The sequence below is a fragment of the Fukomys damarensis genome, unplaced genomic scaffold (genome assembly GCF_012274545.1).
Source record: "Fukomys damarensis isolate Sample0158 unplaced genomic scaffold, DMR_v1.0_HiC HiC_scaffold_32, whole genome shotgun sequence".
Taxonomy (NCBI): Eukaryota; Metazoa; Chordata; class Mammalia; order Rodentia; family Bathyergidae; genus Fukomys; species Fukomys damarensis.
The window spans coordinates 16,846,783-16,863,122 of NW_022900944.1; positions in this window are offsets into that span (position 1 = coordinate 16,846,783).

Consider the following 16,340-nt stretch of genomic DNA (forward strand, 5'->3'; position numbering starts at 1 on the left):
ATTTTCCCTTCCTAAATTAGCCAGCACTATATCATACAGGCTTTCTGCAGGAGAGTCTGCCTTGGAGATTAAACCAATCATATGGAAGTAGGTGCCTAATATGGGACACTCAGCATCCCCATACACAGGTACCATGGTTTGAGTTACAGATGCTTCCTAGAGCCCACTGAAATACCACCTGCCACGGGTGCACTCCCCAGTTCGGGCCTCTGCCTCCACAGTGACCGTGCCCTTGGGCTTTGTTTGCTGGACCCCCAGCTATGATCTCTGAAACTGGCTCTCCCCTTGGTATTTTTATTCTTCCACTCTCCAAAGAAAGAGAAAGTACTTAAATTCTCTTTGGCTGACACTGATCAGGTAAACATCAGGACTTTGTGCTTCTATTTCCTTCACAGTTCCATTCACACTCATCACTTCATCCAGTCCCAGCCGCCCCCCACCTGAGGGGCAGTCAGGACAGATGTCCCTAGTGGGGGGCTACACTGGAGGATGGAAGTTTTGGTCTAAGGCAAAAAGCTGCATAAGATTGAATGCAACACAAATGGAAGTAGAGAGAAATGATGGAGAAACAGCATCCTAAAGGCACTGTCTGAGCCTCTGGCTGTTAAACTGATCTACCCTTAGATTGTTCTGGAGTGTGTGTGTGTGTGTGTGTGTGTGTGTGTGTGTGTGTGTGTGTGTGTGTAGTCGTTTTGAGTCGAGTTTCTGTCCCTTCAATTTGATAAGCCCAGATAATGAAGCCCTGTCCACCTGACATTCTGGGATCTACTCACAAAGATGCTCGAAATTTTAGAAACAGCTTTTGATTCTTATTCTTTCAGTTCCCATTTGGAACCATTCACTAGTGATGTCATTAACTAGGTTTGCCACTAGGGTGGGAAAAGTCTAGAGCTCGAATATCTGAGTTCAAACCCTGGTTCTTCCACTTATTAGCAATGTGACTTTGACAAACTAAATTAATCTCTCTGGTTTTCATTCCTGTATCAGGATAGCATGGAATATGTGGTAATAACAAGTAATCCAGAAAAACAATTATTTTATATAAAAGAGCCAGGAAAGGAGTGCCACACACCTGTAATCCCAGCCTTCTGGGAGGTTGAGTCGGGAAGATTCCAAATTCAAATTCAGCCTAGGCAATATAGTAATTTATCAAGACCTTGTCTGAAAATAAATATTTCACAAAGTGGAAGGGCTCAAGCTGTATTGTAGCTCAGTGCAAAGGCCTTGGGTTCAATCCCCAGTAGAGTGGATGGATAGATAGATAGATAGATAGATAGATAGATAGATAGATAGATAGATAGATAGATAGATGAGACAGATAATGGATAGACAGAAAAAGCATTTCTCATGCTCCACATCCATCATGTGTTTTCTGGGGCTTCTGCTGCTCATCATCCTCACTTAGACCCCAAATTGATAGAGTATTTGATATATTGAGCATTGCCAGTCTCCGTGACAGAGGAAAAGCAACTAATCACTAGCTGGCTCTTAAAGCTTCTTCCTGGAAAAGACTCATGCCACCTATGCTTACATTTCATTGGTCAAGGTAAGTTCCGTGGCCATTCCTAACTTCACAGGGGGCAGGGAACTGTACAACTCAGGATATGCTTAAGAGAAAAGTCAGAAAAAAACAATAAGTGCCGCGGTTATCTCATGAAATACAGATTTACTCTATAAGGAATTTAAATTTATTCTAAAAGTTAAATGAGTTAATCTACAGAAAGCCCTACATCTGTGGTTGACACACAGTAAGTATGCACTTAACAAATGCTACTTAGAGTTGTCGCTGTGCACCACAGCACAGCCCCTGGGTCTCACATCCGCTACACCCATGCCATATGAGAAGAGGCTCACAATGCTGCTGATCGTGACCTGCCCACCAAAGAGCTAGAAAAGTATGCCCATGTCATATCTGACACCAGAGACAAGAAGGAAAAGCCACAAAGGACAATTCACAGCTTCATAACAAACTACAGGGTGGCTTTGTAATCAGCCACCACAAGCCCTTCAACCCTTCCAATACTAAAGGAGCAGAGATCAACTAGCTACCTTAAATTGGGCAACTTTGAGTTGGCTACATTGTCTCTGCTTCTGAAACCCTGCTAGGGTAGGACTCAACCTTGCATGATGGCGACCTGGAGAAGGGACCCAGCAAACACTTCCTTGCAGATTAACATTACCAAAAGGCATGTGACATCTCAGGAAGGACATACTGAATGTTCCCAACAAAATACTTCCTCATCCTAAGGGCAGAACACGTGGTAATAGATATTTATCTTTTAAATTTGGAGCTTTCAAATAAGATTATGTCTAGGAATCGATCCTAAGGATATGCACTCACAGGTGTGCATTCAAAGGTGTTCATCCTCACACCTCATTGTTTGACAGCAAAAAGTTGGTCTGGCCATCAAGAGCTACGTGGTTAAATAAGATTTGATGAACCCAGTAATACAATTAAAATTAAGCAGAAGTGTTTAAGAGAATTATAAATGAATTAAGCAATTAAAAGAGCGAGACTAGAACTAGAAATTAAAGTACATCAAATACTTCTACATGTACTAATAGATATTTATCAAATATTGAGTGAAAGGATGGGATGCAGAGGTGTACATATGTTATAACCCATTTGTACATATTTTAAGAGTATATTCATGTGTGGGCTGGTGGAAATCACAGAGAATTATTAACAGCACTTTCCCTAGGGAATGCACTTCTGAAAGGATGGGGAAGGAGAGGGAGTGTCTAATTTTCACGATTTACCCTCTCACACCATCTAAATTGTTTTTATCGTGTCTGTGTTACACTCACATTTAGAAGCTTATTTTAAAGAATAATCATTGTGCACACAGGAGGAGCAGTTAACCCTCTGCAGATCCTGCAACTCTGATGGAGCTAGGAATTGGCCCTGTGAAGCATCTTGCCAGGATGGGGAGGCCACTCCTGACCTCGCCAAGGCAGGCTTCGTCCTGGAGGCCCCCAGCAATGTGAGGTGTCTGTGTCCAAGCCTCTGACTAGGTCTGGTGCTGTGGCGATGCTGAAGGGCTCTTTCCTGTGCAGGAATGAAGGAGACACTGACTTCAGGCTCATCCAGCTCCAAGACTCAGCAGTAATTCATTGTATGGCTGCTCACCACAAGTGCCTGTAGTGGGGCTCAATTTCTGACCTACCCACCCACCTCGCAGGGGCATGGTATGCGGGAATGCTGATGGAATAGGAAATAGAAGTCCTGTGGGCACTTTGACAGAGAGGGAAAACAACACAGAGAAAGGGAGACACACGCCCTCATTCTCACAATTTGTAAGGACAGCAGCCAGGCAGGCTGGTCCTCAAACCTGGACTCTGAAACCATACCACTCACTGTCTTTGCCTCTTGAGAATTCCCACAAAATCTCAGTGCCTGTACATCAGGGACCTTTTTAGAACATCCCAAAGTCCGTTCCAGCCACAGAGCTCCCGTGGGATCAGTGGGAACTTTCTTGTGACTGAATCACAGCCCACTGTCCCTCTCCACTCAATCCAAGCTCTTGTCATGCCCCTCACCTTTCTCAGATGTGGATCTTAAGATTGCTTCCCACTGAACTTTGAAACTAAGACAATGGACAAGCCATTTTTTAAAAATTGAAATGAATTAATCAGTAAATAATATTAGTGCATTAGCAAATATTAAGACAAAAACAAAACAGAGTATATAGCATCATCCCAACATACATAATAATTCAAAGCATATTCAATCATGTATTATTAAATACATGGGCAATTGATAAGCCCTTAGAATAGTTTGCTCTTTTCCTCTTGGTCTTTTTTTCCTATGCATATACTTTTCATACTGTTATAATCAGATGATATTATCTGTATAATTTTCATTCTGCTGGCTTTTGTTTAGTATATTATGGGTATTAGCAATGTTATTTGAGTCTTTTGAAATATTTTAATAGTTGCATCATAACCCACTGAGTTATTGTTAGTGGTCTTTCCCCAGGAGTACACATTGTCTGAGATGTTAAAGTATAAATTATGTTGTGATAAATGTTCCAGGAGTATAGCTCTTTGAGTATTCAGGATACTTTTCTTGGATTAGACTTACAAAAGTAGAATGAGTAAATGTACACCTGGTGCTTTTAGAACTATTTTTACAACACACAGACCCCCCTTGACATCAAATCAGGAGACCTGAGTTGGTCCAGTTACCTGCTTTTCGGCTTGGTGGTTCTGGACAACTTGAACGACCTCTCTGGGCCCCAGTGCTCCTAACTGTTTCAAGCCTGCATGGTGCCGGGACTCGGCAACTGAGAATGACCCTCGAGAGATAGCAGAGCCTGTGCCCCAGAGTCTCACCTGCTGGCATGTGCAAGGGAGGATTTGCCACTCAGAGATGGCGGTAATGAATTCCGTTCTGTCCTTTCAAGTCATCGCAAGGTTTATGGTTGGATTAATAGTGTTATGAATTGAGTTAAACAAGGCTTTCCTTCCCCCAGGACTTCAAATAGCGGAAATCAGATGAACCTATAATCCTCTTCCACATGCAGCAACTTTATTAAAATCTGTTTTAGGATAAAGAGAGGAGCCAAGTTGAGGGAGCAGAGGTCTGAGGCAAAGGAGTTTCAGGTGCAGAGCAGAACACTTGAGGCAGGTGAGAGCTCTAGGTGTTCATAGTTGTTGAGTATAAACTTCCTTAAAATTAGGGTGTTTGGATAAAGCTTTGTCATCCTCCCAGGTACAGCTCCCGTTTTCCATCAAGGAGTCAAGATTGGACAGTAAGTGAACAAAGGTCTTTATCTATAATATTCTTGCACTTTTAAGCTATCAATTTGATGTGTAATGCTGAACTGTTTTTATCTTTTACCAGAGGACAACTATATACATATATGCATGTTTACATACAAACATATATAATCAAATATATACATGCAGTCAACCATATATAGTCAAATATATACATATAATTAAAGATATGTGTTTTATATATATATATAGTAAACTATATATCCACACTCAAAATATATATGCATATATATATACACACACACACACACACACACACACACGCACACACACACAGTCAAGTGTACTTCAAGCTTTACTCACATGTTTGTGGAGATGCAAATGTAAACAACCTACTGTGCTGCCAGTTATATAAAAGTTTAGCATATACTGCTGCTCGTGGTGGCACACGCCTGTAATCCGAGCACTTCAGAGGCTGAGGCAGGAGCATCAGTCTGAGTTTGAGGCCAGCCTGGGCTACATAGTGAATTCAAAGCAAGCCTGAACTACACAGCGAGACCCTGTCTCAAAAATAAAAAAAGAAAAGCATAGCAATAAAATTACAAGCAGTACATAATACATGATGATCACAATAAATGTCTAAGTTACCATTTATATGTTTACCATACTCTACTTTTATCATTCTTTAGTGTGTACTCCTCCTACTTATTAAAAATCCTGCTATAAAACAGCGGGCTGTGTCACACGAGCAGCAGCCCCTTAGAGCTGGTGTTTACTGTGTCTTTGGGTCACACAGAGGTTATGTCATGTGGTTGACCTGTCCCATCTAGGTTTGTCCAAGTATACTCCATGATATTCACACAACAGTGCAATTGTCCGATGACACATTTTTTCGAATGAAGCCCATGGTTAATGTTTGACTATGTGTAGTCAAACATTATATATAATATAATATATTATATTATATATAATGTTTAATTATATATATATATATATATCTACACACAAGTGTTAATATATATAGAGAGAGAGAAAGAGGTTTCTCCACAGGGAGCATGATTACATCAGTATCTTGACATAAGTGAAGTCCTACTCTATATGTTATTCATGTCCTTGCCACCATCCATGTGATAGATGAGGATCTAGATCAGTCCTTGCGACTGCTTGGTAATAGTCTAACTTTTGAATATACCATGTTTGATTTAGCTGCTCCCCTGTTCACAGGCACTGAGTTTGCCTGAGGTCCTTTGTTAATAACCTCCATGGTGCAAAGACTGTCCCAGAGAGCATCCTAGAGAGAACAACATGGACAGAGACCCCTGGGTCACCTGCTCTCCATGTGCACAGGCACAGTGCATCTCTGGGTTAAACAGAGTCACTGGGTTCTAAGGACTGGCCTTTCCCCTACCCTCTGGGGAGTCGGGAGCAAAGCAAATAGCCAGTAGTTGTAAATTCATAGTCCATTTTCTGTCCAGACAGCCAGCCTCCTGCGTGCAAGCAAAAAGAGTACATAATGCCATTTTGCACACAGGATCCAGAGAGAGATGATTTACCCAAATCCACGGAGCCGGTAAGGATGAAGTGAGTCAGTAAGTGGCATGGCTGGTGAAGGTCAGGAGCATCAAGAGAAGCACCAACTTGCTAACAAGGCAAACACAAGGGGAAACAGAGCTTCTCTTCCCCAGAAGGTGCTGGCCTCAGCAGCTCCTGTGTTGTCTAAACACTCCCAGAACCTGACAGGAGGGGCTCCAACAAGCCCTGCTAATTGCTATCATCTAAATGAAGTGATTCATATGCCTTTGCCCACGCATAATTAGCTAATAAATTACAAATGAGTAATCATTCCTCAAGAGACAGCAGGAAGGAGAGAAGCCATCATACATAGACCCTAATTTTCCTTTGGGACTATCACTAAATCATGACTCCCTTTGGAATCTCAAGCAGTTTTTCCCCTTTATTATTACAAGGATATTCTTGGCTTTGACAAATCAGAACTTCCAAAATCAACAAACTAAGCACTTGCTTCCCTATCTCCTTTATCTGGGAAGAACTCTATCTTCATGACATACATCTGGTTGTGATGTGACCTTCAACTGCCCTCCTCAAAGGGGAAATACAAGAAAATACAATAGCCTTAGTGCATCATACGCCCTCGAAAGCAGCCCTTCTCCAGGCCTCAGAGAGTCTGTAAGAAGTTCTTGGTAAAGGAAAATAGTAGCTTCAACCTCTGCCTCTGGGGCTTGTTTATCTGGGCCTAAGGCACGTCCTATTGAAGAATCCCCCATTCTGAGAAGAAAGGGCAAGGCTAGGGCATCTGAGTATTTGGTAAGTGTCCCAGAGGATGCCAGGATTAGAGTCACTTGACTAAGAAAATGAACAATTTATTTTTGTTAGGCTAAAATATCATTTCTCTGCATCAGTAGGGAGCAGAGGTCTATATATATGACTTCACATCTCTGAGCACTCTGGATTATTCTACACACACAGAGAGAGAACCCTGGGGTGTCTTCTCCAGTCTCTTGGAGGTGTTATCACTCCATTGCAGACATCTTCTGGCACAGCTTTCCCCAGTCACCCAACATCTGCCCACTTACTAAGAGTATTCCAATGTGTGGGTGCTTGGAGGAGGAGGAAGAAGATGTCTCACTTTTTCTCTCTCCAGGGAACTGGGATGCACTTTACTGGGGTGCAAAAATTGGGGATATTTTAGTGCAAGGGCTGGAAACACAAATCAAGTAGTGAAGCTTTTGGCAAGATGAAAATATTCTGAAGATTGGCTCGCAACAGTATGACCATACTTAACACTACCAAACGGTATGCTTAAAAATAATTATTTTTAATCTGGATTTATCATTATAAGAGAAATCATCTCATATTCAAACTTTAAAATTCTTCTCAAAGGGAAATAGGATCCAGAGATGGTGGGAGGAGCAGGGAAGGGAAGGGATAAGGGATCTAAAAAAGAACTTGGGGTGTGTTATGTACATTACCAGCTCCGGACAAGAAATATAAACATTATGTACTGCAAATATGCCCCAAAAAATGGAAAGGGATCAAGCTGTGGGTAGAGCGGGGAGGGACAGAAGGGAAAGGGGATGAAAAAAGGAATTAAGATGTGTTATGTACGTGTACTGACTCCCTACCTGGGATGTAAACATTATGTACTATGCACATATACTAATAAAGTACAATAAAATTTTAAAATATTTATTAAGGGGTGAGGATGGGAGGAGGTTGGAAGCCTTGTACACTGTTGATAAGAAAGAGAATGGGAGAGCAGCCATGGAAAACAATGAGAAAACCTCTCAAAAAAAATTAAAAATAGAACCACCATATGGTCCAGCAGTCCCACTTTTTGGTATGTATCCAAAAAAATTGAAAGCAGAATCTCAAAGAGATATTTGTACACCCATGTTCATGACAGCAGTATTCACCATGGCCCAGAAGTAGAAGCAATCTAAATGCCCATCTACGGATGAATAGATAAAAAAAATGTGGCATATACATTGGATGGACTATCACTAAGCCTTTAAAAAGATAGAAATCCTGTTACATGCTACATTGAGGATGAAATTCAAGGACACTATGCTAAACAAAATTATCCAGTCCCAAAAGAGAGCAAATATTGTATGATTCCACTTAGATATGAGTTCTCCAATGTACTGGAGCTCACAGATGCAGAAAGTAGAAGGTAGTTTCCAGACAATGAAGACAGGATAAGTAGGGAGTCAATTTCCAATAGGTATAGAGTTTCAGGCACCAGAGACGTCCAGCAGTGTTCACCTGGTTGACAGTATTGTACTGTACATCTGGAAATGTTGACACAATGAATTTCATGTCATTTTTGCCACAATAGAAAAATAAATTATGGAACGTATTCACATTTCAATAAATTCTGCAACATCAAAAGTATGATTAAAATAGCAAAAATTTTGTTAGGTATATTGTGCCATGATTTAAAATTTTTGTAAATGGTTTAAGGAAAAAGGAAAATTTTAAAACTTATGTAATTTAGAAGAATGCTTTGGGGTGATAGGCTTGGAGAACTGATGGAGAAATGATTTGTTTGTTAGAAGAGAGCAAAAAGCTAAGGCCATAGATTTGACATTCTCAGTAAGGAAGTCCTGAAAGGGACGAAGGAAATCCAGAAACCAGAAGTTATCCCTCGCCAGAGGGTCACGTGAGATACCTGACTCCCCCTTCCACCTTTGGACATGGGCACATTTCCTTGATACTTTGTACCTCAGTTTCTCCACCTGGCCTTTTGGAGGCAGGAGCAGTTAGTAGATCGTATGACTCTTCATCAGCAGCCTTTGTATCGGTCAGCTTTTTGTTGCTGTGACCAAAGTAACTGACACCTGCAAATTAAAGGAGGAGCAGTTGATTTTGCCTCATGGTTTTAGGGATTCAGCTCAGTCTGCTGGCTCTGAGGCAGGAGCATCATGGTGGAGCAAAGCTGTTCAACTCATGGCATCACAAAAGCACAGCAGGGGAACAGCACCAGAGAGGAAGGTGCCAGAGATCCATACGGACCCCAAGGCCATGCCCCCATAACCCACTCAGACACACACAGAAGTGCGCTTTACTAATCCCGAGCAACTCTCAAGCCAAGCAAGTTGACAATGCAGCTTAATGGTCACAACCTTGTAGAGAATTTTCCTTTCTCTTTTTTCTTTTTTACTTCTGTTGTTTTGATAAAGTCTTGTAAAAATCCCCACATACCTTCCATATGGTGCCCTTCCTGGAGGCCAGCCAACTCCCCGGCTCCCCAAGGCTGGTGTAATGCATATGCATGGACCAAGAAGGCTGTCCAGCCACCTGCAGTGTGATCACAGCCTGTCGCCAAATGTGCCCGTGTCAGCCAACCCAATACCACCCTCCCTTCCTGTCTGTCCCCAGATCTCCACTGCGCTGTCAGGCCTCTGAATTAGCGGCACTCAAAGTAATTCCACAGGCCCACAGAAGCATAGATCACAGTGGGTGTGGGCAGGTAGAGAAGAGAGCAGGTAGGAGGAGCCATCCTGCCTGCTGCACATTCACAAAAGACCTCACACTTGGACCTGATACTTTCACCCAGCGAGGTTATGCACGGCCTCAGCAGTGCAAAAGAGAACTAAAAGTAGACCCTTACCTTCCAACTTTAAACATGGGTCCCCTTGTCAGACTCTGCTGCCTGCCATGTGCTGTGAATTAAGCTTTTAAAAAAATAAATCCTATAATTATCTTGTGAATAGCAAATTACATTGTAGGACATTGCCACCTATGGTAGAACAATAAAAACAGAAATAAGTCAGGAGATTATGAGTGGTTAGTATTCAAATAATAATTGCTATAACATTGTCTGTTTTATCAAAACTCCTGAATTACCGTTCTTTTGTCATACTCTGACATTTTGCATTTGTTGGAATTATTTAGTGCAGCATAACTTATTGTGCTATATTTGCTTTAGTGTTAAAGTATTAACTTGGTCAAAGAAAATACTGAAATATAGAACAATTTATCTTGCCTTGTTTTAGCATTTCTCCTTCCTTTTTTTAAAGTAAAGGAAGAATCTAGAGGCATAAATGTTATTCAGGTCTCTGAATCCTCTGAATCCTCTGAAGTCCTGAGAGTCTTGTGAACATGACTGCAAGAGATGCCCTCCAGAACCAAGGTTGAGTCACACATGATCCCTGCCCTCAACTACTCACAGGGTGGGAGGGAGGCAAAATGTGGATGTGAGCAGCCAGTGCTGGAGATAAAAGGAGCTGTGTAGATGGAGAAGTGACCGATGGAGATGGCCTTTCCATGGAGCCCTGGAGGACAAAACTAAATGTTCAGAAAACTAAATGGCATTTGGGATCTGGAAGGACCCAGGGAGCCTATGTATCCTAAGCCCCTCTTTTAGTATAAACCAAGGCACAGAAAGAGGATCTCTCCGTGCAGCACACTGGCACCACATTAACACTAGACCCAAAGAGATGGGAGGTGAAGGGCAAGAACTCACTGCAGAGAAGAAGGATGAAGGCTCCAGATAGAACTGGCCTGAGCAAATGTAGGAGAGCTGGAAGGCTCAAATGTGTGCATCAGCTCCTTTAATGAGCATGCCTTTGATCCCTGCCTTACCCCAGCTGAGTTCTCTTCTTCATGGGGCACTGGCCCAACTCCAGGGTTGGACACATGACCCAGTTTTGGCAAATCAGCATACTGCGATTGGCTCAGGAATAAGCATGTGACCTAGGTGAGTCCATTGAAATTCAATCTCCAGAATGTCATCAGAACAACCAAGAAGATATGAGTTAGAGGCTGCCATTGGCACTGGTTGCAGTCATCTTGCTTGAGTGAACCTAGGGGAAAGGAAAGCTGAGAGGTAGATGAGACCAAGTTCTGCACTCAGTGTTTGAATCCCACATTCTGTGGTGTCAAACCCACAACTGGACTTCTTGGTCTCATGGGCCAATGAATTTGCCTTTTGGTTTTAAGCAGGTTTTCTTGGGTTTCCATCATTTGTTTCCAAAGAAGTCTGACTGCCCAAATCCATTTAAGGATTGTGCAATTCCTGGGAAGAGAAGGAGACCACTACAACTTCCTTATGGGCCATTATATCCGTTAAGTCAACTGATCTCTAGGAAACCACAAGGAACAGATGCACAGGACATTGACACTTCCATGAACCAGGATGATTTGCTCATCAGCCTGGAGTTCACTAAGGGCAAAGAATACCCAGGTGATCTGAATTTGGAGCCAAGTTGGGGATGCTGGGTAGTTTTAGAATTCCCCTTCAAGAGCTGTCTTTCCTAGTTCCTCTCTCCTCTGCTCAATCCTTGGTATCTTTGTGGCTAAAACCCCAGAGGACCAGAAATTTTACTCAGATTTAATAAATGCAAGTGGAAGTATAAAGCATGACAGACTGCTGAAGGCCAACATTCAAGATAAACTTCTAAGCAGCCTGCAGATGCATGGATTCAATGCCATGAGACCTCAGCTCTGCAAAAGACTGAGTCAGTCTAAAGTAGCTAGCAGGCAGAGAACAGCTGAGCAGATTACAAGGTTCCGAAGCCCCAGGAATTTGGTGAGGCACTTAGGGCTTTCCTGGGGATCATGTATATTCAAGCTGAATAAGGGCTGCCAGTTTCCTGGAGGTGAGAGGTGACCCTCCCATGACCATGTCCATGAGGCTAGAGGGACTCCAGTGCTTAGCTGGAGTATGTGCACCTGAGAATGCAAGAAAATTAATGAGCAGGCCAGGGAGCCACAGAGATACCCCCCGTGAGTGCTCACCAAGAGGGGTGCTGGAAATAGGGGAAAGGATGAGTTGGAGGAGACTTTGAAGGCTATGGATTTAAGGACAAGGAAACATACAAGGAAGAACAGATTTTTCTATAAGACCTTCCAACCTCAGCAGAATCTTCCTTGGAGACTGGTATTTACCGACTACCATGGCCACCTCTCTCAGCCAGAAATGTAGGAAGAGGGAGTGCTCAGACAGAGGACGAAGCCAAAGCTTTTGGTTCTGATCTTGAGAGTTGGAAACTGGGCATCCTGTACCTCGCCCTACCACCCAGGACACTCCTTCCCTACCCAGAGCAGTTTCCCACCCCCAAGAGCCAATTCTGTATCTAGGGCATCTGTCCAACACTCAAGGAAGTCCACCCAGGGCAACCCCTACTATCCAGGGCAGTCCTCCACCATTTAAGGGGGTCTCCCACAGAGTAGGGTAGTCTTTACCATCCACAGCAGGCCCCTCTATCTAAGAAGCCCTCTGTAAACTAAGGTAGTTCACTGCTGAATTGATCCTCCATGGTTTGGAGAAACACTTCACAGCAGGCTTGTTACCATGAGTCTTTCTAGATCAACTTTGTAGCTCCAATCCCAAGAAGAGTCCCTGCCTAGTGGGAATTTTGTATGAATCACTGGCATCACTCAGCACCAATGATAAAAGAAATATCACCTTTCTTTCTTGCCAAGGGGTCACCCAAAAACATTCTGCAAGCAGGTTTGTAGAGTTAGTTGATGATGACCTGGTATTATATTCCAGTTCTACCCTGCCACAGCCACTTGCAAGCTGTACAACTTTGGTTAAACACCTTAATACAGTGCCCTCAGATGTCAACTGGGGACCCTTAGGACAACTGTGGCATCACCATGAGTATCGTCCATCGATGAGCATGTTGCAGATGTTCAGCAAACACTGGGTGCGTTAGCACCCTTCACTCCAGGATAACCCTCCAAGTCAGATCCTGATATTTCTCCCTACCCTACAGATGAGTACTCAGAGGTACAGAGAGACGAAAGCATTCCTCCCAGCTGGCAAGTGGCAGAGCTGCGATCTGAGGTTAAGTCGGTCTGGCTACTCCATAGCTGCCCTCCCCATCTCACACTGCCCCTGGCATGTGAAAGGGCCTCAGGGAAGTTTGCTAAACCGTCTGGAGGGTAAACACAAGGTGCCAGGAGGCCCAAGCAATCAAATGGCTGGTGGTGCTGTTAAACCCTGGAGAGCAGAGCTTGCCCGGGAAGTTGGAAGGCCACACAGCAGGCCAGGGTGGGGCAGGGTCCGCAAATGCCCCTGTCCCCCGGAAGAACCGCCACACTGAGGCTGGTGTCCGACATAGCCTGCAATCTCTCCAGGGTCCTCAGTTCCCCGAGACCCTGTCCTTCTGTCCAGTACCCGAGCTCTACCTCCATCCTCCACTGCTGGTACCTTCCTGGAAGGAGGCAAGCACCCCTTTTCCAGAATTGACATACTTGTCCCTGTTGGTGTTTAACAAATAAATCCAACTTGCTGAGCGGCATCCCTGAGCCACCTTACAGATAACAAATCAAATGCTCGGATCCTGTACACGCCCACCCCAGCGTCCTCCACCCCTCTTCCTTCCTCTGTAAGCCTCGGGGTAGAAATTGAGACTTCATCCCTGGCAGACCAAAATAAGCCCTGCAAATGAGCCGCACTGCCCCTCTCTCCTCGCTTTTCGAGGGTCGGAGCAACAGAGCGAGGAAGAAGGACGAGGCTGGGCCAGACAGGCAACGCGGCGCAGATGGGCGCCTACAGGGCTTGCTCATATTTAAAACTTCCTTTCATATATTTTTAATAAAACAACTGATACAAATTCAAAACCAACTTCATAAATCAAACATTATTCAATGTTGGCGGCTTCAAGGTTTCCCTGGCTCTTGGCTGGGAGCGTGCAGTTCTCCCGGACGGGGGCTTCGCGCTGGAGCGCTTGAGGTTTTGTGAAAGGTTTATTGGATTTCATAGTCCCTTAAGGGGAAACCCTTTAAATGTCTTCGCAATTATAAGTCTAATAACACTTTCAGCCCTTGGACATAGCCTTGACTTGACAGAGATAAGGAACTGGAAGTTGCTCAGTCAATACCGAGCTATTAATCTCTGTCACCTCGCTGTCACTGCGGCTCAGGAAAACAATGTCGTTTCTTGACCTAGGTGAAGTCATGGAGTGATTTTATTCAGAATGTCAGCATTCATCAAACCAGATTTTGTCACCCCTCACTCCCCTCAAGAACTCCCAGTTCTTCATCCAGCTGGATCTGACACCCTTCCAGGGGAAAGAGTTTCTTTCCGTCTTGGCCTATTGTTATTATTTAGCACCTACTCAAGTGTAAAAAGCCTCTAAGAATAAACTTTTTCCTCCTGTAAAGAAACCTGGCAGCTAACTTACTTTCTGCCGCTCTTTAGCGACCCAAGCCAAGGACGGCTGGAAATTACCAAATGCCCGGGTTTGTTTACTTATTCAAATGAAGGTTAATTTTTGTCCTGTCTTGGCTCAAATTGGATTAGGGTGGGGCTCTTCCTCCTCCCCCAGTGGTATATTTATATCCGCATCCTCCTCCTTGACCTTGAAAGAAACTCAAGAAATTGCTTAAAAAGAAAGCCAACAAAAGTCCTAATGAGAAACTAAGAGAAAGAGTCAGGCGCTCCTGGCAGGGCTTCCGGCCAGCCTCCTTCTGCAGTCAGGATGACTCAAAATGCCTGTTCTGCCTCTGCCGCAGAGCAGGATGAAGCAACGCTGGTGGGCACCTGCCCTAAAGCACATGGTGCCACCAAAGTGAGAGAACTGCCAGTCAGGCTTCCAAAGACCTGGAGCTGCCCCTGGGCGGCACCGCAGAAATGAGGCTGGCAGACTTGACACTCCAGGGTCTGTGGCCATCCGTGGAACCCTCAGGGGCTCTAGTGGGATGGAGAGGACGAGGCAGGCTCCCATTCCTATGCCTCCCCTGCTCCTCCTGTTCCATCCAGAGCACCTCGGAATCAGAGTTTATTAGGATTATGTTGGAGCTCTTAGAAATCTCAGGTTGGTACAAAGAACAACCATGGAAACATGTTTCTGCTTTTTTCCAGAAACTGGAACTGTGTACTTTCTCCTGGTATTGGAAAGTAGTTCCTAAGTAAGGACCCAGAACAGATAATGATGCAATTTACAGAACCAAACCAAATAACAGCAGCATCAAAAATCTCTGTTTCTCTAAGAAAACTATGAGAGTTTTCATTTTATACTGTGGGGCCAGGAAGCTCAAGCCCAAATTACCTGTTAAAAGTGGTACTCTGCACAAATCTCTCACCTCCTCCTCCAGGTGTCCTCCATGACTCAGCCCACACATGACCAGAGCACAGATTATAAGAACAGAAACTCAAAGCCAGACCACCCCAGCACAATCGACTCATCCCAGTTTGCCCGGGACTTTCCTGGTTTTGGCATTGAAAATCTCATGTCCCAGGAAACTCTTCAGTTCCAGGCAAACCAGGATGTTGGTCACCCTACAGGTTCACCCACCAGCCTGCCACTTGCAGCTGACCCTTGACTTATGAACACAATTCATTCCCAAGGGCTGGTTGTAACTCAAGTTGGTCAATTGCCTTCTAAGTCTCTCTCTCCTGTGTAATTTTAGGTCACATTTTCTTCTGGGCAGATTTCAGTGTCCTTAGAGAGACGTTGGTCCAGAATTTCTCAATTAACCACACACAGAAAAGGATGCTGTAAGTCCCTTCCAGAACTCTTTAAGGGTTAAATCTGTATCTCAGACAGGTAGATGTACAAGTGGCTAGCATTCAGGTCATAACTACATTTTGACCATAAGTTAAAGCTAAAATTCTGGTCATAAGCCAAGTTGTTCGTATGCCAGGCCAGTCATAACTTGGGGGCCCACTGTATTAGCTATCTCCTTGGACACCTTACCTAAGTATTTGTGCCTCAACCTCCTCAAACTTTAAACTGGGGTTAAGAACAGAACTACCTTCTGGTGTTGATGTAAGTCTTAAGCGTGTTCATTTTGGGAAAGCACAAAGAACAGTAGTAATTGGTACATAGAATAAATTATGCATGTTTATTTAATAAATGCTACCTTCATTTGCTTTCTGTTCAAGTTGGGGATTTTTCTTGTTTACAAAAAGAAATCCACAAAACAAAAGTAAAGCCTCCCCTGAGACACACGGAGAAGAGGAGCTAGTCCAGAGATAGGAGACTCTCTGAGCGCCCCCTAGATAAAGTAGATACATTGTTACTGAGAAGATCCAGGACTGTGAATGACCCAGGGAAAGCCCTCAGCCAGGACAGAGGGACCGAACCCACCCACCCAGCTCAGAGGCCAGCAGGCCAGACGTCTCCTTGACACTTACAGTTTTC